The 26,228-nt window shown below is 37.8% G+C and overlaps 1 long non-coding RNA gene across 1 annotated transcript; it reads right to left on the bottom strand.

Annotated features, from left to right (window-relative positions):
- On the bottom strand, positions 1-26,228 carry LOC139591755 (uncharacterized). The gene is made up of 3 exons (XR_011679742.1): positions 26,102-26,228; positions 8,207-8,308; positions 1-6,443 (listed from the first exon to the last, which is right to left on the bottom strand). It is a non-coding gene; the product is annotated as an uncharacterized lncRNA (long non-coding RNA).

Raw genomic sequence — 26,228 nt, 5'->3', positions numbered from 1 at the left:
CAGATAAAAATAATATGGAAATTACAAGATAGCTAGGTGTAAGACATAATTGTTTGAAACCCAAATTTATTACTAACACATATTTTATGCTCAGTTGTGTGCCTGATTTGTGGGTGCAGTTACTGTGAAACTGGTGATAACACCTTGTTCATGAAATCATATTTTGTTTCTATTACTGGGTAAGATTTGGAAACAGCTCGTGATCTCCCATGAGATATGAAATCATGGCAAATTTATATAAATTTGACAGTGTCACACTTACTTTTTGTTACATTCTAATGTGTGTCTAATTGAAAAATCAAATTCAACATGCATTTTTTTATATCTCATATGTATAAAAATGCATAAATACATCTATGTGCATTAATCAAGACTTTTATTTAAAGCTGACTCAATAATAGAGAAATGCAATAATAGATAATGTCTTATTATTTACTTCCTTAACTGGAATGGAAAAAGCTCCAACTTAGGAAAGCAGACAGTTTGTTTTCTTGTCTCTCATTTTTCCTTCACAGAACGTTATGCTAGGTGAAAACCACTTTCTACATAAATCAGTTTTCTCCAGGATATATGGTACTCAGAGGATATAAAATCTCTTGGGTCTCAGCTTCAGATGGCACAATCTTGGTGAAATCAAAAGAACCATAACAAATTATGCCTGTACAGGATCTGGCATGCCGTACCTGAAGATAAAATGGAAGAAATGTTTTAAAACATTACACAGCCATTCACAGGTACATACAGGAATTGCAAAACAGTTGCTCCAGGTCTTATTAAAATGGCATCAAACACTTAATGCTGCAGACATCCTTCTGACAGATCACCTCTCCAGGCCTTGACAGCTCCCACGTGCCCAGTGAAACTCCTTGACAAAATATAGGCTACAGAGACTCCATCATTCACGTGCTGCAGTTATCAGTGTGACATAACAGCATGGACTGACAGATGCTATGGAATTTAACTTCTAGTGATTCTTTATCAGTGTCAGTATTTACTGAACTTTTATATTTGGTTTCTAAGCCATACAATATTATCTCCTTCTACCTCTTTCTGCTTCTTTGTTTCTTTCATTTTCTCATCCAAATTGCCAGTTACTCCATAACTGACACAACCTATTAATTGACATTAACCTCAGGTGATCCCTGACGTTTTTCATCCTACAAATGTTCAGATCATAATTGCCCTAAGTTTAATAAGGGATGCCAAGGTGGAGAGGGGCAAGTAGAAGCTACATTAATTTTGTTGGCATGATAGAGGTAAAAAACACTTTATCTTCAATTGAAGACATGTCCTGAGTCTCTACAAGACATTACATTATTTTATGACCTACCCTTAAAGCCAATACCAGATTAGTTCATCATCCACTCATATACCCCTCTAACATGTGATAAAGTGATAGAAAAATTAATAATAAAAGCCAGCGTGAACAGTACTTGAGATGAATACAAACAATAAAGAAGATAAAATAGAGAGACAGATGAACAGTAGAAATAAACTTATTTATTAGAGGAAAATAAAGGAGAATGATGTTCTTTGGCTCAGCTGAGGGAAGCACTTAAGCATATACAAAAATTCTTCTATATTAACAGGCAAGCTGAACTTGTGACTTCAATGGAGCCTCAGCTTGTGTTTCACTCCATCACCATCCTGAACAGAAAGAAGCTTTACATTGTCAGCTTCTTCACAAAGCACAGCTGTTCATAAGCCAAATGCTGTCTGGGCTGACCTCTGCCTCCAGAAGAAAGTTGCTCTGGTCTCTGCATATGTGTGTGTCGCTGCAGCAGGCTGTGAGTGAGACCTGGGGCATGCTTCAGTACTGGAGTCAAGAGGTCTCAGATGATGAAGGGAGGACTAAATCTGTATTACCAGAGTTTATGTGAAACCAGAGAGAAAGAATATCTTTACATTAGGAACCTGCTGACAACATGAAGGACACTGTTGTGTCCTTTTACACAGCAGTATAGGGCTGTAAATTGCTAAAGGTGGTCACTATTGAAAGTGAAACACTGTTCAGAAAAGAATATTATGGCCTATCTTACATGCCTATCTTTAAAAAGGCAAGGTTCAGCCAGTGTGGTTAAAAATAAAAAAAAAAATTAAAAAAAAAGAAAAAACCAAACAAAAAAACAAAGGCAGAAAGGATGGCAGTATTCAGCTCAAATCAGTTATGTTTGACAAAAAGGAGAGACCAGCAATCAGAAGTAATCATCAACATTATGCCATTCATTGTTTACAAGGTTGAACTCACAAAGAAGGCTTGGATCTCCAACTTGAAAAGATGCTAGGAGCTGGTTTGCATTGCCAAGGAGCTCAGCCTGCATTGTGTTAGGTTGTGGAAGAAGTGGGTGCTGTTCTTATCCTTCAGAGCTGGAAGGGAACCTGGTGGGAAGAAAGGGTCAGTGAAGAAACACTTAGGAAATTCACAATGTAAAATCAGATGGGATTTTCTCTTTCTGATGCATATCACAGAGGAAACCAGCCGTTTTCTCCAAAGATGCTGTGAGTATGTCCAGAATTACACGGTTTCGTTTTCCCAAAGTGCAATTCTTGAGGGACACCCCCACCACTGGCAGTGGCCATGGCTGGTAATCAGAGAGCTTAGGACTACCCAAGTGTCCAGGTGCTGAGGGTCAGGAAGTCAGTGCTCTCAAGCAAAAAGGACACCTAGGAAAATAGTGAAGCACGAACTTAATACTTGTGGTAGTGACTGGGCAGCAAAAGGGGCTAATCCTTGCAAGCAACTAAAACATTGAGGGGAAAAGATATCAGCAAGAGATGAAAACAACTTGCAGGGATCAATGGACCCCAAACCCTGCAACTGCAAAGAACAAAAGTTTACATGGCAAGGTGGAATTGCAAATGTATTACATTGTACAATTTATTTGTTAGTAAATGGGAACTGGAAAGAGAAACTCAGTTCAACTCAGTTCACAAGAATTTTTCCTCCGTATCTCTTATATAGTAAAAGCTATGGTTTTGTTAAGAGTCTGAAGCTCCTCGAAAGCTTTTATTATCACTGGTATCCTAAGCTTTAAGTGCCTCTAAAAATGTTGAAAGAAGAGAACAAAACAAAGACTAAAATTGGGTTTTCATTTTGCTTGTTCCGCATCAGCTTTTAATTTATAATTGGACTATAAAAGATATGTAGTTTTGCAAACTTCTATTCTTAAGCTTATTTAATATAAGAATTTAAGTGAGTAGATCTCTTGCATCCTCCTGTTGTTCCTCCAAGGACCATCACTTCATTTCATGAAAAGAAGTTGCACAGATTGCCTTCCAGATTGTTAAAGCGGGAATTTTGGTCTCTAATAGTTACATGATTTCTCTTATATTCTTCACAATAAAGAGATATATTATTTTAAAAATACCTATTGCAACTTTCAAAACTATTTTCAGGCGCTCTGTGAAAGTATTGAAGTTAATTTAATCACTCGGCTTCCATTTATTAATCAGGTCTGAAAAAACAGTGTTGTTACATACCAGACAGCAGCAGATAACTATCCTAGCAGTTTCTGCTGTCTGTTGTTGCATAGAATGAAGATGCAATTAATAATGAGCTTGACTCCGGGAGAATAGATATTTACTTAAACTGGGAGGATAGAATCACACCTTCAGTGATTTAAATATATGCACTGTAATGTCATAAGGACACTTGAGTAGGAAGATTGCTTCTGTTGGGATCACAGATGTTTTTCTTGAAGTGGTATTTTTAAATTGTGACCCACCAGAAGAGACATCCTACAGACATCCCCAGTCTCTGCCCCAAGCCACACAAGAAAAGGTTGTGTAGGATGGATTATCTGTTGGTACCTGTGGTATTCTGAAAGGAAACTTCTTTGCTGACATATGGGAAGGATTGTCCCTCATCCCCCTTGTTTATGCACAGGCTCTTCCTCTAGCCTCTGGCTGTTTTTTCCCAAGATTTCTATCCTGAGTTGCTCCTTCTTTGAAATTTGGAGCTGCAATTCTGAAACTTGCAAGGTGGACCTTGAAGGGGAATGGAACTAGCTTACTTTACTCCCTCCACAGGCTGGTGGTCACTTGGCTGAGAATATTTGGCTCATTTAAAAGTTCATTAAAAGTGAAAGATTGCCAGCTAAAACTTTATTTCCTCCTTATCTAGCAGAATATGGCTTTACACCAATTTTAGAACATTTGAAAAAACCTTCATTTAGGACTTGCACTAGAAATAGTCACAGACCTGGAAAAGGGTAAGGGAATGGATGTGCAAAGAGGTAAAAAGCAGCCGCGCAACCTGCTTCTGCAGCACTTGTTCTGTCAGAATGACTTCTTGGGGCAATGGGGCACTGGGAGGGATGGAGCCTCTCTTTTGGTACTGGGGTGTGCAAGGACAGCACACAACTGATGTGGCAGCCCAGCAATGTGACACACACCCAGGGCTGGCCACTTAGAGGCTGGATGCTGTAATAGACAATACTCTTTTTGAGTAGCTCAAGCAGATACACAGTTTTTTTCTGATGTATTTTTGTCTACCACAACTACCAAACTTACAACACTTTGACCCTGTACAATACTACATTTGACTCTAAATCACAAAGGCAGACTCAAAACTAGTTCTTTTACACGCTGGCAAATGAGCAAAATACAGAGTAAATTGCAACTACGGGAAGTAAGGATATTTTTGTATCATTCTGGAACAATCCATTGACAAATATAAAGGAAGACATATATGGCTCTTGTAACCATGTGTTAATGATGAAATACAACATCAACAATTTTAATTTTACTGAAATTACAGTTGTCAAAATAATTGCATTAGTTAATTTAAAATTCTTCATTGGAGAATGGCCCAGGCTATATCTCTGTTGCTCAAAATGTTTTATTGTGTAATCACTGCGCTTTTTTGATGAGCAATTTCTTTAATGTTATGCTATATATATGTATGGCAAAACTGTGAGTGATCTTTGTTTTTATACAGTACTGTGTTTTGCATATAAAATACATTATGCATATTCTCTCTCCCTGTCTCCAACTCCTACCTTCAGAAAGCAGAGAATGGAGATCCAGTGTTCCCTGTCTGTGATTGCTTTTTGGTTTGTTCAAGCCTTCGAACTTTTTTGTTTCCCAAACCATCCACGTGTAAAATAACTGTAACAATCTCAACTATGCAGCTACTTCAGATTCCTGGACTGAGGACTGACACAGTGCATTAGGTACAACAGCCCCCACCTCCTCCCTTTGCTTCTGCTCTTTTCCTCTGTTACACTGGCAGCTTGGAGAATAAGCAGGAATTATTTCTTGCTGGGGAATAATCTGTCCTGGGCTGCTTAAATTAACTTTATGCAGAAAATGGCCATGCTACATCACAGCCAGGCCCATAATGTCTTGACAGAAAAGGATGATAAGTAGTCCCTTTTCTCTGATGGCATCTTTCCCTTTCTCTGGATGCTGATCTGCTGTGTCTGCCTGCCTGCTTTATTCACAGAGTGAATGGTACATTCACTTAGCTTGAGCTTCCTTAGAAAATACACCGATTTTTTTCAAAATACACAATTTATTCATTTGTGTGTCCAAAGATCTGGATGATGCTGGCAATGGTTTTGCATTCCAGTAAGCTTAAGGATAGTGAAAACAGATACAGCAGAGGCTAATGGCCAATCAGGTAAATGGTTTTGATGTTTCTCTGTAGAGGAGCAGATCTGCAATTGGCTTGTTCAATACCAGAAGTCATTTGAGGATGAGGACATGGAGCTGACATAGCATGGTTCAGAAGAAAATCCATGGTTTAGAATATTTTTTCTGGTGTAGTTTCTTCATCTGATTAACACAGCAGAGCATTGGTACTCTGTTTGGCTGGGTGTTGCAGAAGAGGTGGAGCAGAGAATATAACCTACGATGGGAGGTGTAGAGAATGACAGACATATACAGACAAAAAGAAGGATAAAGTCCTGTCTGGGAAATCACACATAACCTGAAATTATGTGTTAAGTAGTGAACCTGATGGTGTTGTGATGCAAACTGTGATGCCATGTGGATATGCACTGACTTACATTCTCTGAAGATTTAATCCCCAGACTATCAAACTGTTCACGCTGGAATGCCAGTACTAAACTAACCTTGGAGAGCTACAAAACATGCATTAACAAAACAGCCCACAGAAACCTGGAAGGCACAGCAGTACAGCAATTCTCAGCAGCACACTATGATGTACACAGGCTGAGCGTGATGGAAGCAGTTAATTGATAAATAAAGCTACTAAATATTGTCTGTGCATTTAGACAGTGCATTGAATGGTTTCTCATTGTGCAGGGGAAATAGGTACACTTCCAACCACCCTGATTCACCTTTGGACATTTCATGACTGTGTCTTACTGCTCAGTTGAGCATAAATTCATAGATTTTATGGTTAAGGGAGCTTGAGATGGGCTCCTATATTTTCAGCACTTAGTTCTGCCACTTCTTATTGGACCATCTGCTGTCACCTTAAAGAGACAAGTGTATATTATCAAGGTAAACATACAAATCATTCCAGCATTTGATATTAAAAAAAAAAAAAGAGAAACCTTTAAAAGTATTGATCCAAATGTGTCAATAATGTCACAGAGATAAATCCTTAAAAAAGAAAATAACATAAATATTTTCTGTGCAAATTGAAACAGGATGTTTTCACCACACTGTAAAAATATTTGCTGTTTATAGAGCTTTACAATTTATTTATTTCAATGAAAATGCAAGATTCAGTCTAGTTCTTGTAGGATAATTTTAAAATAAAGGAAAAGAGAGAAAAGGAAAAAAATTATCATGATTACTTTAAAATTGAATGATATTATCTAACACTATGATTGAAAGTCAATCTTTCAGGGACTGAGTGCAGTCTGAAAACAGATGAAGACACTGTAACATTCATCTATGTGTACACAAAAGAGATTTATATACACAAATATGTGTGCACACTTGTAGGCAGGCTTAACACATGACATAGTTTCAAATTCAAGAGAGATGCACATGAAATTCATTGTTAGGGAAAGGATCATTGGACTTTGAAGCAAAACTAAATCTTATCACAGTTTATGTACATATCAGTACATAAGACTCTGAAAATATTACGAAACAATGATTATTGTCTATAAGACCTATGGCATGAATAATCTAGACACACACACACATATATATGCACAAACATATATGTTTATCTGCAATCATTGTGGTGTTGGATTTTTTTTCTCCCTTAGAAAAATAGACTAAACTGAAAAATGGATATACTGAGTCTGCTTCTTTCACAGATTCCCATTTTAATGGGCACCTAATATATGTGATAGGCAGATGACAGAAGTGGGGAAAAATAATTGTAAATAACAAAAATATAAAAAATAAAGGTAAATTAAATGTAAAAAAGTGTATATTTGTACAGTGCATGCTGTACTTTAGCAAATGTATTTGAAATTAATTCCCTTTTATTGCCTAGATCAATACCATTGTGATCAGTACTGATTAAAATGGAAGCATTTATAAATAAAGTACAGCAAATTTTCTCAAATTAACTTCCCCACCTCCTAAACATTTAAAAAAATAATCCACACAAGATTTTGAGCATCTTGTTTCTTTTGAGGCAGTGTAATCATACATATTTTTATTCATATCTGATACTACAAAAGCTACAGAAAGATTCTATTGTTAGTATGTACCATATTATTGGTATTAACACACTCTAAATATGTGGAAATCTCATTCCAGCGGGGTTTTCTGTTTAATTTGTTCCCCTGTGATAATTACAGTTTTTGTCTGAGAGTCTTTTTTGTTAAGCTTCAGTGCTTCTGTGCAGTCCAACTGTTATACTGAGAAGTAAATGAAAAAGCCTGTGCTCAAAAGCAATGGAAATAGGCCTCAGTATATTCATTTTCAGGTCTCAGCTCTGTGCAGAACAAAAACACACCGTGTGATTTTGAAAGATGATGTCCTATGGATGTGTCAGAAATTATGGGAATTTTCCATTGAAATATAGGAGTCCCTCCAAAGAGTTCATTTTATTTTATTAGTTTATTTGGCTCCCTTAGTTATTATTTATTTGTATTAGGAACAGTTGAAGCAACAAATAGATATGTATATACATACACATGCATGCACACTTCGGTATAGTTATATATAAGAATGCATGTAAATATGTATGTATTACTCTTTACCCTAGTTTCATTTTCCCAAGGTAACTTGAAGTAGGGTGGTAGGTTTTAAGATTACCAACACTTACCAATAATCAGTGAGCTGGTTTCCTCAAGTATTATCCATTTCAGTGAGTGAAAAAATTGGTGCAGAACAGCATTGTCATTTAGATGGCATCTGTCATCTCATTCTATTTCTAACACATAAACCAACATCAGATACACAAAAGCTACACTCTTCCCATTTATTTTTTTCATACAGGTACATGGATAACAACAGACACGAAGAGTGATGAAATGGGGAAATAGCCTTACTGGCCATGCAAATGGCAGGAAGCTAGGAAGATAGAACCACAGCACACAGCAAGAAAGGCTGAGAATTCAAAATGACCTTGACAGATTTGCAAAATGGTCTGGAAAAGAATACAGGGAGGGACTATGAAATTCGTGAAGGACAAGTGCAAGGCACTACTTAAAAGATAAATGTTCAATAAATATGGGATAGAGTGTAGCTGATGGACAGAATTTTTTCTTAGAAACTACTAGCTATATGGGTTATCCCTACTGCAGGCTTGATGTGCTACAAGCATCAAATTTCTGAAGGAAAAAAAAAATATTCTGAGGTGCAAATGCAAGAGAAAAATATACATAATATTTAAAACAAAATAATTCTTTCTGTTTATTTTGTGTTGTGAAGGCATTAGTAAAAGTATCTGAATATCACGCTTCAGAACTGACATGTCTCTTTTTGACAAGGATGATCAGAAGCCTATGAAGACCTTCAAATAGAGTGGATGCATTTAGTTCCTGTAAAGATGATAAATGAGGGAGTTACGGTATGTTTTTCTGAGAAGAAAGGAAAAGCCTGATACTCATATTCTTGCTCAACTTGAAAAGAAGGTCTGGATGCAAAATCCAACAAGAAGGGTTTTTCTGGGATCAGAATTTTTTACAGGCAAGCTGTTTTGGTTCACGGAGAGACAGGTTGGTGGATATAGGGACTCATGGAAGGACAAGGTTAACAAGAAGACTTGAACATAGAACAGCCTGCTCCAATGTCTTATTTCACTGCATTTACTTCAAATGTCCACAACATGTCATTCACCTTATTCCTTTTTTTATAAACAAGAGGGTCTCCATTCTCTTTCCCATGATCCTGATTCTAATCTTGCTCTCTTGCTTTTCTTCTTTGTACAGTTATTTGCCCCCACTCAAAGACATCCAGTCTTTCTGTGTCTCTTCAGACACAGTGCATCTCTTTCCCTTCTCTCTTGGCTGATTTCTGTCTTCTCGTACTTTAGCTTTCTCCTTCTTGTCCTATCCTGTCTTTCAAGGAAAAAGAGAGGAAAAGCCTGAAGCTGGAGACTCCCACAGGCAGCTATTTCTCTTCTGGGGTTTTAGAGATAGAATGCAAGGGGTCAGACCTGCTGTGTTTTCCCAGTTCTTGGGTTGCAAGGTGGGCAAAGTGGAAGGAGCCACAGAGCAGCAGGATCTGCTGCTAAGGGGAGCTCAAAGAGCTCATCAAGCCCCAGCTGCTGCTGTGGACAGCCTCTTTCTGCTCTAGCATGGGGGTGACAGTTTGGATTATTACTGGGGAACCTAGACTATGCTTATTTTCACTCCTGCTGGATCTCATCCCCTTTACTACCTCAGGGCAAAGAACTTGATTTCAACCTTCAGTCTCTCAGCAGTACTGCAAGGGAACAATATTTGCCTTTTAAGGCATTTTTGGAGAAAACCTTTTGTTTCGGAGGGGGGAGAGGGAGAATATTTTTCTTCTCCTCTTTAGTTTATCAATTCCTCCTAGTCTTGGCTTAGTCTAAAGTGTGATTCTGCAGAGCTCCTGTGATGGTCTCATCCCCTGGGACAAAGCACAGGTCCTGCTGATTAGACTACAGGAAAGCCCTATCTTAGCAGAGCTGTTTCTTCTTTTCCTGTTTCATAACTGATATTGGTTGTACAGTAGTTTATGTGCAAACTCACAGATATCACAAGCACTCATCACACTCTGTTGGGGCAGGTCCTTGGCTCCTAACAGCATTTCCTCTTCAAGCATACAGGATTGGATATTGCAGACCTTTCTCTGATGTCTCCACTGAGACTCTGTGATAATGCCCTGACTGCATTGCTGCTCCCCTGCCCCTCCTCACAAGGGCTTTCACTTGCCAGCTGGTGCCAGGAGCTGCTTTAACTGGTCCTGAAAGATTGCTCCTCTCTGGGTATGTGTGAACAACACGGTGCTCTCCTTACTGCAGCCTGTCACCTCTGCACAGTCACTTGGAGGTTGCAAGCTGGGAATCCTGAAACCAAGAAAATCAAAGACCACACATGTATGCAGTCTCTTGGCTGCTCATAATAGGTGTGATATGGTGGCCATTCACCAGTTAGCAAGGAGCATTCAGGGGGTAAAGCTGCCCAACAACAGAGGAGGTTCTTTAGGTCCCTTAGTAGCTGCCGTAGAAAATGTCATCTCCTTTGTGGGAGCTCCCCTCTCTGTGTTTGCACTGCCACACTGGTGCCAGGACCTTAGTCCCAAAAACCTGCCAAAGAAACTGGCAAAATGTTTCGCACTGCTGGCCCTGTCCTCAAGCCCTGTGCTGTGGAAGCTCTGCAGGGTGGCAGGGCTAGCCCCTCAGACCTGCCAGCACAGCCCAACAGGCAAATAAACAAACAGAAATCCCAAAGAAAATAACAGCAACTGAACCAGCCCACACTGATAAAAGATTCCTGAAGGGTTTTAGGAAATGTATTTGTCACTCAAAAAAAGAAAGAAAAAAACACAGACAGCAACCAAAGCTAGGCATATCAGACTCAGCACATCACAGCACCATCTCATTTTAAACAGACTGTGGTTACCTTGGTTATGTAGTGGGTAGCCTTTGTGAAAACCAAATAAACAAACGCACACACTCCACTAATGCAGGAGCTGCTCTCAGACTGCATATTGGCTCTGAGCCACATCTCCCGCAGTAAGGGGAGTGTGGAAATGCACAGCCTTGGCAGCAGCTTCCAGTGCCTCAGGCTCTCACAGTTTATTTTATTTATTTATAGGATTTTCTATGGCACTCATCACCCTCATATCTAAGCATCTTAGAGGTATTAGTAGATCTACCCTCTCAACCCCTCTTTGAGATACAAAATTATTATCTCCATTTTATAGATACAGAACTAATAGGTCAGTAACTTGCTCAGTTTCAGAAGGAGAATCTGGCAGAATTAGAGACTGGACAAGCCCCTGAGTTCCATTCCTGAACTTTAACCACTGAAATTTCCCTCCAGGGTTATTAATGAGACTGATGAAATACAGAAAGCTGAACATCATCATGGATATGTTTGACTCCTGATTTTTTTATTTTTCTACACTGTTGAGTCTAGCAACTGTTCAGTACATAGAACAAAAGGTAAAATTCTATTTACATTTTTCATCTCTGAGGTCTAAATAGGGGTATCAATACAGCACACCTTTTTCATTAGCGTTTATAATAAGAGCAACTGATATACTTTAGACTTCCATGTAACCAAAGTCTAACACATTTTTGGCATGACACTAATCCTAAATTAGTTGCTCTATGTTTATTTTCATTTTTTTTTTGCTTCTGTTTGTAGTTAATTTTTCTAATTTGAGGACAATCTGGTGCTTCTCTGAAGATTCTTTTTTCATTCCATTTTTTTGTCAACTCCTCTCAGTTGAGAACTTCAAGAATTAAACTCCCTGTTGTGCAGCTATTCTGGTGTTCAAACTGGCCTCTGCTATAAAGAGTTGTGCCTCTTGCTCTCCATCACTGTAAGGAAAAGCAGCAGATACTTCTGTGTGTCAAGAAACCAGGAGGATCCCATGTCACTGCAAATGAACCATGAATTTCCAGGGTTCAAAGGACAACGAGAAAGACAGGATGAGTCATGTGACTTTTGTGTTGCACCCTGATAAATGGCAGGTCAAGGAGGGTTGTGTTTAATAGTATATTCCTCAATGAAATGTCACTTTTTCCTCAATGTGTCCTCTGTGTGAGCTAATTAAAATCATGTTTTACTGCAATGTCAGCACATGAAGTTGCTGACTTTCTTGTTGTCTTCTACATAGTACAAAATGAATGTTGTCATTTGATAAATTCAGGATCTTAAAGGTTCTGTCTGATGGGGTCTAATGTATGCTGCTCTATATATGTTTAATGCTTTCAAACTGCCTCGCTTCCTTTGTTCAAATCACAGCATTCATGACCTGTACATAATGTTCTCTCCTGCCATCCTTAAGCCTCATCCTCCTCAAAACTACAGAATTTTTAAAATACCTCAAGCAAATATTGGCATTTCTTCCCTTCCAGACTTTTTTAAATTAGTTTAGAAGCGATGTGTCCAAAAGCCACGCTCATATGAAGCCAATGAGAATTGGCTGTACGGATGTAATTTTCTTACTGGTTAGTTTTTTACAGATATCAGGGTGTGTTTGCAATGTTCATTTGGAAATAAATTCTACCACCTTGCACCACACCAATAATAAGCAGTAGTTAAAGAGTATGGCTATAGAAAGCATGGGATTTATTTCTCTCACCAATAGCAACTGCAGGATTGGCACCAGGATTCTTCTTTGTAAACCTCTTGGAAACTGCCATTTATGGTGCATCTCAGTAACAGGAACATGAATGATAAAAACAAACAACCTACTACTGCATTAAGTTTTGCTTTTACTCTTTCTATCCTTGTATCCTGTAAAATTTGTTTAACAAAAAACCAGTCAGTATCTCTGCATGTTTTACAGGAAATGACAAAGAGCAAAGTTTCCAGTTTAGGCCTGATGCTATATCACCTTGTGCTGTAATCCACACAGTCCTTGTAAATTAGCATGGGACTGAGTCAGTTCTTCAGTGAGTATTGTCCTCATATTAAGTTGTTGATAGGTGCTACAGCATGAGTGGTGGCAATTCAAGCCACTGTTCAGTCCAGGGTGTACCTTCATCCTCTTCCCCTCCCCCATCTTCATCCAGTTTGCTGCCCTAGTGCTGAGAGCCAGTGCAATGCTGACTTCTGGCTGAGATACAAAACACAGATCTCAAAAACATTCTCTCACCTCCTAAAGACCTTATCTGAAGCCCATTAACGCTGATGAGAGCCTTCCCATTGACTTCAGAAGCCCTCAGATCAAGTCCCCCAGGGAAAAGATGTTAACACCCGTGCATCCTTAAACCAGCCAGGAGAACTTCTCGAAATCAATATCTCCCTATCAATATTGGTACCTAAAACCCCTAAAACACAACAAAGACACTTCTTGTGAGTCCTACCAGATGCAGAGGAAAAAAATAGAAAACAAGCCCTTGGGAGATATCACTGCCTAAAATAAGCAGCTGAGTCTGAGCAGCGACCACAACAGCTACAAAACTATATCCTAACCTTCCTGTGTTTGTACTCACTCAGCTTTGCTTTACTGTACTCCCAGCTCCACACTGAATGCACTAAATGACTCACATTACACACACTGCAACAAAGGCAGTTATACCCCAATCTTCATTAAGGTCTTAATGCAGCAAGGTACTTAAGCACATGCCTAACTTTAAGTACAAGGGAAGTCTAATTAACTTCAATGGGACTGCTTGCTTTCTTTAAGCCAGGCATGTGCTTAAGTACCTTGCTGAAACTGAGACAGAGACTCCAGGTGCTACCATTTATACAAGTGTCATTAAACACAGAGTTAGAGTACTTAGATACACAAACTTCCTAACCTCTAAAACCACATCATCAAATTATAGCTCTTACTAGAAAACAGCAAAGGTGAGCATGTTGAAGAAGCATCACATACATCAATATACATATATAAGCATTAAAGTGATCAAAAATGCAATATCCCATGCACATTTTTAGCATTGCACCTGTGGTTTGTATGTGCATACCTGTTCCTTCAGGTTTCAATAGCCAGGGACTGAAGACCTCTGAAAGGCCTGTGAAAAAGACCCTGATCTGAAAATAATACCATCTGTGACTTGGGTATAAAGGAACAAAGAATTGAAACTGGAAATGGTTAGCATCTCAGGGGCAAAGCAAAAACTGTTTAGGTTCCTTAACAGTCCTTTTTGTACTTTCAAGCATTTATGTTATTTTTTAATCAATCCCAATTTCTTGTATTTTCAGTGCCCATTTAATTGTCATCAGATAGAAGTTAAGCCACTCACTTGCTGTCTGACTGCAGGCAAGTTGCTTGACCTTCTTTTTAGTCCTCCTATCTGACTTTATAATCCAGCACAAATGGGGGCTCACTAAAATCTAGAAGCTGTGTGTGTGCTGAGCAGAATAAATTGGTTAGTCTGCTGGTTACTTCATCAATAAGGTCAGAAAAAAATTTACTGGGAAAGGACAGACTCTCTCAGGCAGGTTTTAGTTCTGCCTATTCCCCATGACATTTTTTGAGCTGTGTTTCTTCATTAGTGGTTGGACTCCATGAGCTTGAAGGTGTTTTCAAACCTAAATGAGTCTATAATTTATTAATTCTGTAATTAAGAGTTGCAGCAGAAAGCAATGAACTCCATATTTGGAGCTGCAAAAAGGTTCCTACTTTCAAATCTAGGATCTCAAAAAGTTATGTCTCCTTTCTCCATTCTCAGTGCAGCTTGCAGCTTGACTAAGGGACTGGCATCCTTTCCCTGTGAGTATGTGGCTAAGAACCCAAAACTATGCACAGACTGTGGATTATTCTTGGATAACTCTGTTTGGTAAATACAATTGTTAAATAAAGTTTGCCTCATGCTCAGGACAATATGGAGTGACTGCCTCAGACTAACATGAAAGATTCAACCCACAAGAAAAAGTGTACCTGAAGGAGAGCAGGGAAATTCAGTCTTTAGGATGAGGGGAGAAAGATAGCAGACAAAGCTAATTGGTATGACTTTCATTTTATATATGACAGTTAAATACTATGGTGATGAGCATAGAACTGGTTTTTTCTCCTTTCAATTGATTATCTGATTATTTTGCTGAGGTCAGTAGCAAGTGTCTCTGACCTCATTGTTTGCTGAAGCAACTGTATTGTCACCAGCACTGGAGTGGAACATTGCTAACTGAATGGGTTAAGAAAAGTGCTCATAAAAATGCTGAAATGCATTCAGTCTTTGGTAACCAAGACCATTACTGTATAAAAGGAGATACTGAAAAGAGCATTACACTGGACAATTGCTTCAAATAATCATTTGTTAAACATCATTTTACTCACCTGTTATTCTACCTACTGCTCAGTGCTGAGCTGTTGGATGCTCTAAAAATCATCAAACACTTGAAATTAAGATTTATTTGAGGAAAAATGACATGGAAAGCATTTCTAGAGGGTTTTTCACAGTGAAGAAAGCTATGTGTTTACAGAGTTACGCAATTTCTCAAACAGTATTTGAGTATTCTTTGAAAACTGTTAAAAGAGAAGAGGAGAAAAACCTGCTGTCTTAGTTCTTTCCAAACAAAAAAGTGCTTTGCTTGATTTTATAAGCAACATTTTATAAGCTGTTCTGTTGTCAGCCTTTCTGCATCTGTTATATCATGGGTCTTGACAACATCATAGGCCAATGTCCCTTGTGATTGAAGTAAAGTATTAAATTTTAGTATCCAGAACAAGGTGATATTTCAAAGGCCAGACTGTTATTGAGCTTGCAGGTGATAAGTCCCAAATTCTGAAATTCTGCATTTTATAGAGAAGCACAACTGCTGACTTCAAAAATAAGTTTATAAGAAATTGCCAAGCACAAATGAACAAAGTTCCCAGTGCTCTAGACTTGATTAGAGCCAGAGGGCTCCAGGGCAGAGTGCAAATTACTTTTCTTGGGCTTCTCTGTGGCTTCTTCACTTTACAGAATAAGAAACACCTGCTGGTAGTAGTGTTAGAGAAGATTACACTAAAATCAGGCCTCAGCCTTACTTGAGAGTGACAGAAGAAAATTCTTGTAACTGAAATCTATTTTACACAAGTAATAAAGCTGCAGCATCACCATTGAAATAATTGTATAATGCCATTGTAATACAGGGTAGAGAAATAATATAAGATATTCCACCTGGAGTCCATCTCTGAGGCACCCAACATAAGAAGCAGGTGCTGGAGTGAGACCAAAGGAGGGCCATGAAGATGTTTAGAGGGCTGGAGAACTTCTCCTATTCGGCTTGGAAAAGAGCAGACTTCAGGGAGAGCTTACAGCACATTCCAGTATCCAAAGGGGACTAGAAGAGACATGGGGAGGTGCTTTTTGAAGGTCACATAGTGATAGGACAAAAAGCAATAGCTGTAAACTAAAAGAGAGCGGGTTTAGGTAAAAGGAAGAAATTCTTTACTGTGCAGGTGTTGAGGCACTGGCACAGGGTGCCCAGATGTCGGGTCCGGCTGTCTGTCTCTGCCCCGACACGGGTAGGGTGGTTCTTTGGTGGGCGCGATGCAAAGGACGAGTCTGGACTCTTCAGCTTTTCGGTCTTCAGGTTGTTTATTATTTCTTATCTACAAAATTTTTCTGTCTGCCCAACAGAGGTCTGATCTGCAAGCAGTCACAGGCACTCTCTGACCACCCACGGGGCGGTCATGTCTTTTTATACTAAAACCTACGTATACAATATTTACCTTTATTTCCCAATGCTTTTTGCCCATGTTAGCAAGTGCACCCTCACCACAAACCAATCTCTAAGTGCCAACATCACCACAGGAGATGGAGGACAAGAAGAAGAAAGAAGAAGGACAAGACACGCCCCGATCCCTCCATCTTGTCTCCATAACCCCCCTGTACCAAAAACCTTAAAGTCTATATCTCACCCTCTAAATGTGTCTCTTTTACACCTTGTACTCTAAAGTGATTCTCTTGTCCTCAGACTCTTGTTACTTCTGTGGATGGATCAAAATCAAGCCACCAAACACTTTTGGCAACATTCCAGGGTTTTCGAGACCCCTAAGGGTTCTCCTGGCATCTCTGGACATCGGGAACGATGTGCTGAGATCCCACACCCAGAGACACTGTGTGCCCCCCATCCCTGGCAGTGCTCAAGGCCAGGTTGGATGGAGCTCTGAGCAGCCTGGTCTAGCAGAAGGTGTCCCTGCCCATGGCAGGGGAGTTGGAACTAGGCAATCTTTATGGTTCCTTCCAACCCAAACCATTGTATGAATCTGTGATTCTATGAAGTTTGATGATTTCCTGAAGAATATTCTGCTTGAGCAGCAGATCACATAAGTGCAAACACCTCTTGGTGTCATTAGTACTGAATTGTCCAGTTTTCAGGCTGTAAACAGTGAATGAAAAACACATCAGCCTTGGGGATCATCAGGTTGCAGCTGTTGATCTTTCCTGCAGGAAGTCACCAGACTAAGAAGCGTCATACCCATTTCCCTTGGAATGGATATAGGTTCTGTCTGAATGGTGAAGTCTGCATTTTTTTCTCCAAAATATGGAGAAATATGGCTAGTGCTTTCAGGAGAAATAATGTGGATTGGAAAAGGTAGATATGAAAGATAGGTCTTTGGGTAAACAGCCAACACAAAACACTGTGGTGCTTAATTCAACTGTGAAATAAACCAAAACCCTCCATTCTAGAATAAGGATTTATTAAAAGTAATAGAGCACCTAAACTAAGCTTTCACACTTGGTCCCCACAAAGGGTAACAAAGCCCTTGATTGACATCAGAGTAAAATCACAGGTAAACACCATTTCCTTTCCTAAGCAATATTCCTGATATGGAGTCATTCTGTTCAATGTCACCCACTATCAGAAGAACTGCAATTGCCTTCTCATGAACCATTTAAATAATTCCATCTTCCATCCAACAGTTCCCACAAAAAATTCTGTTTCTATAATGATGGATGCTGTAATGCTATAAAAGACAAGAGAACATGGAAAGACAAAAACAATTTGACACTGAAAATTAGGGAAGTAAATAATTTAACAATGAATTTCTGCAGAACTGAGCTGAAGTCAGAAAAACATAGAGTAAAGCCAACCTTTTTGTCTGCTCCTACTACAGCTAATGAAACATTAACTATAATACATATCCATTGGTGATCATATTTCATTTGATAATCCATTAGGGCCTCACATAGTTCTCTGCTTTTTCATATAAAACATAATACTTTAGGGGGAGGGAAGCTGGCAGACAGAGGCGGAAGAGGATTTGTACTCACACTGTGTGCTGGCACAATAATGTTCTTCCTGCTGAACTAATGGCTCTTCATAGGGTTTAGGTCAAAGAGTTTAATGGAGCTTAGCTCTGGATGTCTCAGTAACTTCTTAGATTCTAAAACTAAACTACTTTAGTCTTAAAATACAAATGATGATGGTCCTAATAAGAAGACATATTCCCAAGCAGACTTGAGAGTGAAATATATGACAAGAATGTTAAAACAGATGACAACTTTCTTTCAAATAATGCTGAAAAAGATGTCTGTTCCTTACCACAGACAAATTCCCTATTTTCTGCAGTTCTTCAAGGCAGAGGAGAAGGAGAGGATGTTTGCACTGAGAGTGCTTGCTGCATTTTGTTTAACTGCATTTTGTTTAATCTCTGAGATTTAAATACAAATATATTTTAAAAAATACTGAGCTCTCATATCTGCATATATTTTGCTTTTTTGGTTATGTGGCAACATGTGGAGAGAATGCAAAGATCCCCTCAACACATTATATTCGAAGATGCAGTGTAAAATACCTTACTTCTATGTCAGCCACAAATGTCCCTTTGAAAAAAGAAAGAGATCTTGATTAAAGTTTTGGTTTTTTCAGACTTTCCACTGTTACATTTCTCTACCTCTCTAAAAGTTTATTCTCATAACATAGAACTAACATTACAGACCATCCATTACTACTTGACCATCCAGATTTCTTTAATAACATGAATCTTCTTCTGGCTGATTTTACTGCACACTGGAGTCTCCTTATATATGTCCTACAATTGCACTTGAACCCACCAACAATTCCCTATTAAAGATATTTTGTTGTTTCCAAAAAGAAATATCCTGCAATTTATTTCAATAGAAAGATAAATTCTTTTTCATCTGAAATTAGGAAGAAACAAAGAAAACTTGTAATTCTCTTTCACAAAATTGGTTTTGGTGTTTGTTTTTTTAATTTTTTTTTCCTGGGTTGTCAGTTTCTGTCCTGACAGATCTGTGTAGTTTCCTTGGTCAATAGATAGAAAAATAGATTTGAAGAATAAGGAGAACAGCTGCCCTAACTTCAGAGAAGAAAAATAAGTCAGTAACATACCTATCATACACTGGAAGTTTCTGTAATAGCATTTGTGCAGGAATGAAAATGCAAAAAATCTAGAAAATCTGAAAGCAAATATTTAATTCAAGAAGGTCAAGGTATCCTTACATCATGCTGCTATGGATACCTCTAGTGTCCTACACAGACTGCTAGATAAAACTGAAACAAAACAAAGTAAAACAAAGTCCAAAGCCATAAATATTGTTTCAGAAGTGGGTCACAGCAGTCTAATATTGTACCTAGCACACTTTGAGGTGTTTCAAAACAATAGAATCTTCAAAGAGAGAGAGATTTTGTTTTTACTCTAGAGGTTTTTCTCTAAAAGATTTTCCATGTTTTCTTTACAGGTATATACTCAGCTTCAGGGGTGTCTTGTGCCAGCTCTCACGCACAGTCACCTAAGATCCTGCCAGCCCTTTTGTTTCTCTTGAAAGCCCTCTAGGAGCATCAGGGGGACCTGGAGATTGTAACATCTTTGTAAACTGCTGTGGGTAGAGAAAGAGCCTGATTCCCTTCTTCTTCACAGGACTGTAAGCTGGGACTGTTGTCATTCAACTGCATCTTGAATGAAACTGCCTCATCAGCCTCATAAATGCAAGGAGAGAATTGGGTACAAAAGGATAAACAGAAGGAGACAGAGGAGGGAAGAGGGGGAAGCCCAGCCTTCCAGCTTCTGCCTTAACTCCTTTCTGCAGCTAGGAACAGCTAATGTAGAATCTGCATTTTCTAAAAGGGAATTACTCTCCAAATTGGATCTCAGGGTTCATTTAGTATACATAAAACTGAGAGTGAAGTTTATGCATATAACCTTTGGAGTAAAAAAAGAAAATATCTCTCTCTCTCTTTGAAGATGCTATTGTTTTGAAAGACCTCAAAGTATGCTAGATACATTACAGATATACTAGACTGCTGTGCCTCATATCTAAAGCAATATTTATGGCTTTGGACTTTGTTTTACTTTGTTTTGTTTCAGTTTTATCTACCAGTCTGTATAGGACACAAGAGGTCTCTATAGCAGCAGGATGTAAGGATACCTTGATCTTCTCAAATTAAATATTTGCTTTCAGGCTTCACTATCAGCTGTCCATTATTGGGGGGAATCTGAAGCCCAATTTTTTTGTGTGATGAGAAAGCCAAATAGTATTAGTTACAAAATATAGGTAGGTTCTATTCCTCTTCTAATAGTTTGGTTGTAAGTCACCGAAAATTCTGTTCACATAGCTCAATTAATAGAAGCACTTCTTTAAAAATACTTAAATTTGCCATATTTTGCCTTAGTTTGGGGTCTGTGTTTGTTGGAGGCTTTTTTAATTCCCAGGGAAAAAAAAAAAAACAACCCCAAAACATTAAGAGAGGTAAAAACCTCAGCTATACAGAATTTTGTGCTGAGGCATCATGATTGAGATTTCTGAGGAAATCAACATTTTGTTATATTGGAAATTAAAGTAGCTCTTTCAAACAGGTGATAAAAGTGTCTGTCTCAGTGGTTATCAGCTTGTTCACGTGCATAATTACTTCTTACAATGCACTACCCCCCTATGGCCTCACAAAAACAGTAAGGATGTTTCACTTTATTCATATATTTTAGAAGATTGATTTTGTGTGTGTGTGTGTCAAATCAAATCCAGAATACTGATACAGCACTGAGTTTCCTTTCCTGAAAGCAAGAAAGAAATAAAGAAGAAAATGGTAACTAATAGACAAAAGGGACAAAAATAAGAGGGAGCAAGAATAACAAAGAAAAGAAAAAAATTTTTTAGAGATTGGATGCTGGGAGAAAGTACTGAGCCATGTATAATAACTCCAAAATATACAAGAAAAGATCAAGAAAGTCCAGGCTGCAGGAATCCATTAAAAAGTAAAAGAATAAATTTAATTTATCACATTAAACAAATGGAAAAAAAAACAATGGCAGAAGTAATATAGATGTTTTGCAATATAGTGGGAAAATGAAGACATTTTCCAGCAGCAAGGCTTGCAAGTCATCGTCTTGAAATGCTTAGATCAGGTGGCACTCTCTGTTAGAAAAGTAAGCTCTGTAATGATATTGATTGCTTCCAAGGCCATATTAGAGATGAAGACAAGTCCCAGGAGAGAGGTTGTTGTCACCTTGACCTTGGGTCAGAGCTGGACCACTGACCCCTGACACCCAGGACTTCTGCACTGCATCGTGATATCTTTCATGCCTACAGACAAAGTCAGCAGGGGACATGTGTCGATGTGGCCCTTGCCAAATCAGAATTGACTGGCCTGTAGGAAGCTGGAGAGCAGCGGGAAATGTGGGTTAAAGTATGTCAATAATGTTTCACAAGAACAATTTCTCCCAAGAATTGTAGCTGTTGGAATGTTTTGACATTTATTCGGTAGAGAAATGTAGCATGTTTTGTGAAGCACTTCAAGAGAGCTGCTGCTAACTGCCGTGGTGTATTGATCTTCCTGTTAAATTGCATGGGCACACTTGGGAGATCATTGAGATTCAGGCAACAGGACAGAAAGGATCGGCTGCACCCGATGGTCACTAATGGTAATTGGTTTCGATCCTTGCACTTGAAGAAGCCGTGATTTACTTGGTTCACAGATGAATTGTAGACACTAAATATTTTGAAAAGAAAATATACTGTGATTTCTTTTTCTCATGTCATTTACAAATTATTGCCTCCACTTCGAATGTTTCATATAAGGCATAGAAATCCACATGACTCAATATAAGAACAGGCTAAGCAAAATTTCAAGGAATTCCCTCTTACCTGTAAAGCTCATATTGGTGCAAAGCAAATGAACTTTCTGGTCGTGATATAAACGAGGTAATTAAATAATTATAAAAAAATTTAGCACGATCTTAAAAATCCATCAACACTCGTAAGCCTTCCTATAATCACAATAAATCATTTTTACACTATACACTGTCTCCCCTCTATCCCATTTGGTGATGTATCATCACAGTCTTAGCACAATGAATGTTAAAAAGAAGAGTATTGAAGGCAACTACAAAAGTAGAACAATGTAGGCAGGTATGGCTAGCAATGTAATATTGAAGTAAATTATACTGGAATGAAGAATCTGATATGAAAATTGGATACTAATGTTAATATCAGAGTAAATTATTGCTATGATACAGGAGCTGATATAAAAATTGGAGTATACTTCCAAAAATGAATAAGATGATAATGCTGCCAAAATTCATGCCACACATGATTTTCAAAGCAGATTTTAAAGGGCTTCTGTAGCTTTCTGCTTTATACAAGATACTTTGCTAAGTATATGTACATAATTACATGAAAGCAAAAATATTCAGTAATGATGGCTGCTTTAATACAAAGAAATTCATATATACTAAGATTCTGGGAAGGAACCAATTCTGTAATTCTTTTAATCTGTTTTAAGTACACGTGTCCTTTATGATACATACTACATTCCTACGGGTTTTTAAAGGACAAAAGGGTTTTCAGTTTTTGTTCTGTGGTTTTTTTCCCTTCAATGGAGGGGTCAGCAGTTTCTCCAAACAGCTGAGTTTCATGCATAAACTTGCATAAAATATCCATAAAATCTATATAGCACTTTGACAAACAGAAAATAGCACAATATACAGTAACAACATATATTGTTTCTTTGTTAACTAAGATCAAAATTATGCTTATCTGGAGTCTTTTGGTTAAAATGACTGTAAATAGATTGCAAATTCAATTACAGCCAAATCATGCATCACAGAATTTATATTATCCAGAACTAAAATAGATAAAATATAGAAAAATGAATGTCTGGATGCTACTGAAAGTTCAGTATAACAGCAATACGGCATTTTCAATTGCTGCACAAGTCTCAAATTTCTGAAATATTTACAAACCTTAGATAATGACAACCTCAGGAGAAAATCAAGAAAACAGACGGTATACAGGAGATAGCCTGAGGCAACCAGTGATGAGGTCAGATCTATACAGTATGTGCGCTTTACATGAAAAACGCTCTACTAAAATGTCTTTGCGTACTGCGTAGAGCTTTGGGATGTAGCAGGTATTCACTAGGGGAAGGTAAGGATTATTTACTAGGATCAGTAACACGGAATTCAATATTAAAACCGACAAAGGTTATCATCTATTACACATTAAATTCACCGCAGTTGTTTGACAACTCTCATAGCAACAGATTCCACCCTTAACAATTCAAAGCAATCTTTCAGATTAAAGTTCATGTGATCACTTTAAAGAACTATTCATTGTTAATCAAGCAATATTGCTTCAGGCATTGTGTTTGTCTTTCACTTCAGGCTATTTGGTTGATTGCAGAAAATGCTGAATTTTTCTGTGTGTGTGTGCAGAGCTTTGTGTCTGCTAGGTGGAAGTGACAGGTGAGGCAGAGGGGAGGGGGGATATGAGAACTGATTGAATAGACTGCAAAAGCAGTAAATAAAGTCCCAGTGGCTGAGTGTTTTGGTGGGCAGGATGAGAAGTGTATTCTGCCTTAATAATTGTACAATTTAATTTGGTAGGACATTAACCAGTGATCGTATCTTTAAAATATAAAATATCCATTTGAAACACCTAATTTTATATATACATTCATATATGTTTCTAACATTGCCCAGATTATCTTGATCATGCAGTACTTCACACATTTTCTAGACAGAGCTATTACCCACAGAAAGGTACTTTTCAGAGGGATTAAGAAAATTCAACCCCAACATTTAATGGCATATAAGCCCTCTTTTTTTTTCCCCATTTGGGTATGTCTTACTCTTGATTTAACTATACTCCAAAGGTTTAACAGATGCAATATCCACAACAATAACATTGCAGGAAGGAAAGACTAAAGATGCTGGGACTGCTACCTGCTCAGACATTGCTGTTGAAGGCCCTAGAATGCTTACTCCAGTGACCTAACATCTACAGCAGTGTTCAGCATCCTTAAAATATTTGTCCTTTTGAGGAAAGCGGTCATTCCGCAATGCTGCCCTAACATCTAACCAGGTGCTGAGCCCAAGCTCAAATGAGAGACTGCTTGCTTTCAGTTGTCAATAAAAGTGCCAGAATGGATCCTCTGTTGATGTCCATGAAGAGTCCTGCTTGCAGGTCACAGCACAACCCTTAAATAGGAGTGAAAGATAAATGAGTCGTAGTGCAGGCTTGTAAACACTGGAAGTGGATACCCCATCAAGATCTCTTCAAGAAACAAGGTGGAAACCATACAGGAGTGTCTGAAGTAATTCATATTTCTTGATTTAAGGAAATCTGCATTCAAAACCCCTCTTTAACGATAATAGTTTTTTCATTAGAAAATGTCAACTTGTTTGAAATTAAGCTGTGTTTTGGAAAAAAGTGGTTTGGAATAACTTTCTGATTCAAAAGTCTTATAGACAAAGACTTTTTAAGTGGTCAAATATCCCAATTTGACATTTTAAATAAAAATTTCCAAGGTTGGCTGCAGGTCAAAATAATCCTCCATTATGTGCTGACTAAGAATTGCTTATAAAGAACTAAACCCTAAAATTACATTATACATGGAATTATACATGATATTTTACTCAACCATATTTTTTCCTGCAGTCCATCAGTTTGCATAAGTTCCTTAATCCTGAGAGAAACCAGACATTGGAAATTTGTATTGTTGAGGTAATATCTGTTCTACTCAGCTATCTGTACCATGATAGTTTCCAGTAGAAAAGATTCCATTAGAAAAGCCCTCATATTTTATATTTTGGAAGATTACTCATAAAATCAACTTTTTCTTCTGTCCTTCTCAACATTTTTAGGTAGTTTCTCAGATCTGAGAAAGCATGATCTTATTTCAGAATTAAGTCCAACATCAAAAATTAACACTAAACAAAACTTTTCAAATCTTTGCAATCTGCTTAAAGTATGCAAAACATGTATCTGTCTCATAACCTTCCAGAGTGTTTACTCCTAGTTAAAGATATTCCTACAGTGAGAATTCTTAAAGTACAAGAAAATTAAATAATAACAATTCATTGTTACTAAAGCATAATGATGTGCACTTATTTTACTCTTTTCTTCCTTTAGACCAGACAAAATAAACAAGGAAGCTGCTGACCTTGCCCTCCAGAAGTTTTTTCTAATTGTCAAAATAATTTTAGAAGAATTAAGGTTATTTTTTTTTCTTTTTTAAATAAGATGGTGTTTTATTTTAATGATGCTTTGAAATTCCTTTTTAGCCAAAAAGAAATCCTGTTAACTGTGGAAGAAAATTCAAATCCTGATGATAATATTCTTGACAAGTCTGTGCTTCTCTGGAGTAAATGAGATTTTACTGTGTTTTCTTTCATTTTCTCTTTTCATACTTCAGAAGAATGAAAAATAGTTTCTAATGAATCACTGATCCTCCTCTTTTCTTCCTTGTTATATTATTACCCTTACTAAGAAACATTCCCATAAATATATATCTTCTTTTTCATATCTTCATAAGAAAGAAAAAAGCATTTTACAAAGATTTCTATGGTCATCTTTTCAGTCTGAATTACTGCCTCTTTTCACAACATGCAGATTAATTCTTGACATTTGGATTTGATTCTTTAAGCTCCTTTAAAGTGCACATATTTATTTCATATGTGTGTATGTGCTCTAGCACAAACTATATCTAAAATAAATAAATACGCATCAGTAAAACTAAAAGTAGAAAGATGCTTTATATCAAAGAGCTCAGCATGGAGTGCCAACAGTGCAGTAAATATTACAGAAGGATAGCAACAAAGGAGAAGCTCATGGCTCTAGTTAACAAAAACATGCAGTTGTACACGTGCAAGTGTGTAAGGCAAATATCATAAATACCTTTCACGTTCTTTTGGGAAATGCTGGTCATTTAATAGCTCAACCGGGCACAACGCTCACACCCTCAGGAGCCCCAAGTGAAAGCTTGCAAATAAGTGAGCAGTATTCAGTCTGCTAGAGGAGTGAG

Source organism: Agelaius tricolor, unplaced genomic scaffold, assembly GCF_023055355.1.
Source record: "Agelaius tricolor isolate 1412-34295 unplaced genomic scaffold, bAgeTri1.0.p SCAF_7, whole genome shotgun sequence".
NCBI lineage: Eukaryota > Metazoa > Chordata > Aves > Passeriformes > Icteridae > Agelaius > Agelaius tricolor.
The sequence above is the reverse complement of the archived record's forward strand: the minus strand, read 5'-3'. Positions and strand labels throughout refer to the sequence as shown.